This window comes from Euprymna scolopes, chromosome 26, assembly GCF_053919585.1.
Source record: "Euprymna scolopes isolate OS-2025 chromosome 26, ASM5391958v1, whole genome shotgun sequence".
In the NCBI taxonomy this organism is placed as follows: domain Eukaryota; kingdom Metazoa; phylum Mollusca; class Cephalopoda; order Sepiida; family Sepiolidae; genus Euprymna; species Euprymna scolopes.
Genome location: NC_136507.1, coordinates 53372274 through 53374773, shown reverse-complemented (window position 1 = coordinate 53374773; position 2500 = coordinate 53372274). Strand labels below are relative to the sequence as shown.

The following is a 2500-nucleotide window of genomic DNA, read 5'->3' as shown; positions in this document are numbered from 1 at the left end:
AAAATTCAGCAATAAATGACCTTCTTCTGGAGGTTGAAAGGTTCAATCCTCAGTGCAATCAATACTAAGAATACAATTGCGAATTACTTACGACTTCTACCTGGTTATGACTGATGGACCGAGAGCATGCTACCCCTGTGAATTAAAGTATTTGGTCAAAGTTTCATGCCGATGTCCACGGGAAACGGAAAATTTCAGAGTTCAACAAGGTACACCTAATAAAGGTGGAGATTATATTGGCTCAGTATGATAACAGTAGTCTGAATAATCTAAATTATGCAAATTGTTGTTATTGAAGATCGAGTTGCCTCAGGTCTACGACTCATCAGTGGCTGAATCTAGCGAGATTCGAAATCGGAACCCCCACGGTAATGAGCCTGATCTCTTTATCCGCTGGTCCATCTCACCGACTGTTTGGATATGTCACGATTTATTTAGATGTTATTTGCTTTTGCGATACGTTTTTTGAATGAATTCAATTATTCACGAAAGTGCATTTTGTCTTAACATAAGCAGTAATTTACTTACTAATTTTACAACAAATTACTGCTTATGTAAAAACAAATAGAAAATGTAACTTGCTCTACTTCCGTATTGAGCACTCTTATATTTACCTTGTTATATTTCACTGGTTACCCTACTTTGAAAAATAGTAACCTCAAATTATATATGTATGTGTGTGTGTGTGTGTGTGTGTGTGTGTGTGTGTGTGTGTGTGTGTGTGTGTGTGTACTATGCTTAAATATATTTTAATTCGTGCAGACTTCAGATTTACTATTACAGGGCTAATTCTATATTGAATATTATATTTTACCTAATATAAGGTGCTTTCAATAAGTTTCCAGACTTCTTTCGTATGGACACTTTTATTGATAGTACATACATGAAACTATAGTTCCCCCCTTCAAAGTAATCTCCTCCGGCTACAATATACTTGTTTTGCCATTCCAAAAATTTCTGGAAGGCCCATGGATATCCTCTCGTGTGAGCGTGTCAATCATCCTTGCCATAGTTTCTTTTATTGCCTCAAGTGTCTCATAATGACAGCCTCTAAATTTTTCCTTGAGCTTAGGGAATAACCAAAACTCACAGAGAGCAAGACTATAAGGAGGGTGATGCCCATCTTGATCAAATAGTCTGTGACAAGGATGGAGTTATGGACTGCACCCTCGGATAAACTTTGCATAAATCTTCTGCATTTTCAATTCATCACAAATAATTGTGTGTACAGTTCCCATGCTGACATCAAACTGCGCACTTATTGTCTCTATAGACACGACGGTCCTTATCCATGAAATTCTTTATTTGGCCAATCAATTCTGGTCTTCTGACTTCCTTATTCCTCTTACATCTCTCATCATCCCTCACAGACTCCATGCATTCTTTGAAATTCTTATGCTACTCAAAACTGATGCTCGATTCATGCAGGATGGTCCAAAAGCAGTCTGAAGCATTCCATACGTTTCTATGGCATTTTTTCCAAGTTTAAAACAGAACTGTATTGCATTGTTCTTCTAACATGTTCTAACGTCTAGACTGCATTTTGAAATTCACCAGCTGTAACAATCAGGCTTTAGTCTTGTGTATTCCAATTCCTGTTATAGCTGTTCATTTGAAACTAAAATCATAAAAATTGGTCAGTCATCTCATAAGATGTATAGCAATAACATACTGACTTTTCAAGAGTCTACAACAATTTTAAATGCTTGTACAAAAAAGTCTGGAAACTTATTGAATTGAAACTTATTGAATGTATATAGTACTGATTTTAAAAATTAAAGAAATAACTTGGGTGCCATCAGCTAGAATCGAGACCAAAACATTTAACGCTCCAGCCACGTTCCCTACCGTTTGAGCTATCGACATATAGAAAAGAAAGACTGAAAATGAAACCACTTCAAACTATGAATGAATTTCGCGCAAAAGTAATAGAAATATGTCAAATTGAAACGAACATTTTGCATTTCACTTGCCGACACATTTTTGTACGCCTTATTCATCCATCCAAACAAAGATTTTACTCGTTATAAACCATCCTGGGTGTATGATTACTATTTCCTGTAAATTCCAGTCTTATATGACCAATTGTTTAAGAGTTTATCGGTTAAATATTTTGACACAAACACACACACCGGCATACATCTATTGTTTTATTTATATATGTAAACATGTGAAATAGACCTCACTGCCTCAGATTGTAAGATTAGACGAAGTAGCAACCTCACAAAAGTCTCGATATCCTTTCAAATAGAGCTATACAAAAAAATAATTAAAAGGGGCTGAAAAGTGTTAAGATAAACCTCTTTGAATTATTTAATAATAAATGTGGCTTAGCTTTATAAATATTATATTTCTTTTAGTCTGTCTGTCAGTCTGTCTGTTCCACTTTTTCTCGGAAACTACTGAACCGATCTGTCTGGATTTGTATGGACCATTGTTATGATAAGGTGCAGCAAAGTCAGTATTATGGTATTTGTTCAAAACACAGATAGGGATTAAC

The 2500-nt window shown here is 35.4% G+C and overlaps 1 protein-coding gene across 2 annotated transcripts in view; it reads left to right on the top strand.

Moving 5' to 3' along the window:
• LOC145248055 (tyrosine-protein phosphatase non-receptor type 13-like) overlaps positions 1–2500 on the top strand; it is a 277255-nt gene that overhangs the window by 53366 nt on the left and 221389 nt on the right. The gene's annotated exons all lie outside the window — the stretch shown is intronic.